Source organism: Sinocyclocheilus grahami, unplaced genomic scaffold (genome assembly GCF_001515645.1).
Source record: "Sinocyclocheilus grahami isolate Dianchi unplaced genomic scaffold, SAMN03320097.WGS_v1.1 scaffold1621.1, whole genome shotgun sequence".
Taxonomy (NCBI): Eukaryota; Metazoa; Chordata; class Actinopteri; order Cypriniformes; family Cyprinidae; genus Sinocyclocheilus; species Sinocyclocheilus grahami.
This window is the reverse complement of record NW_015506800.1, coordinates 179,242-179,803: the sequence shown is the minus strand read 5'-3', so window position 1 is coordinate 179,803 and position 562 is coordinate 179,242. Positions and strand designations below refer to the sequence as shown.

General features: G+C 45.6%; 1 protein-coding gene across 1 annotated transcript in view; it reads left to right on the top strand.

The window, feature by feature from the left end:
* LOC107571607 (la-related protein 1-like) overlaps positions 1 to 562 on the top strand; it is a 30,113-nt gene that overhangs the window by 17,090 nt on the left and 12,461 nt on the right. The gene's annotated exons all lie outside the window — the stretch shown is intronic.

Sequence of the window (562 nt, the reverse complement as noted above, 5' to 3'; positions counted from 1 at the left end):
GTTCTGGTCTCATCAGGTCATTATGACTACTATGGCTATAAAGGCAGTGACGGGAAGGATGGTGCTCACGGTCAGAAGTTCAACAGCACAATGACCTACTACTATGACAACATGAGCAGCGCTGAGCTGTACGCTGTGGACCAGGACCTGCTGAAGGACTACATCAAGAGACAGATGTGAGTGAACCACACTCAACCCCACTGACCTGAGAACACTTCTGCTGTAGCTTCTTAAGTGTATGGCTTTTGTTATTAGTGGCCAAGCACTGAAGGCGTGTTCTTATTCTTCTTCTTCGCCCTTCTTCCGCTATGGCAGCCCATAGAAGCGCTTGTGGGAAAGTTATGAAATTTGGCTCACAGATAGAGGACAGTCCGAACATTAACCACAGCAAGTTTGGAGTCTTTAACTCAAGCCCTCTAGCGCCACCAACAGCTCAAAGTTGCACTCATGTTTATGCTAATAACTTTTGAACCGTAAGAACTAAAAACAAAATGTATTTTCCTCTGAGTCCTTGGCTCATGCCGAGTCGAATGCACAACAACATTTACATTTCTACGGGTCA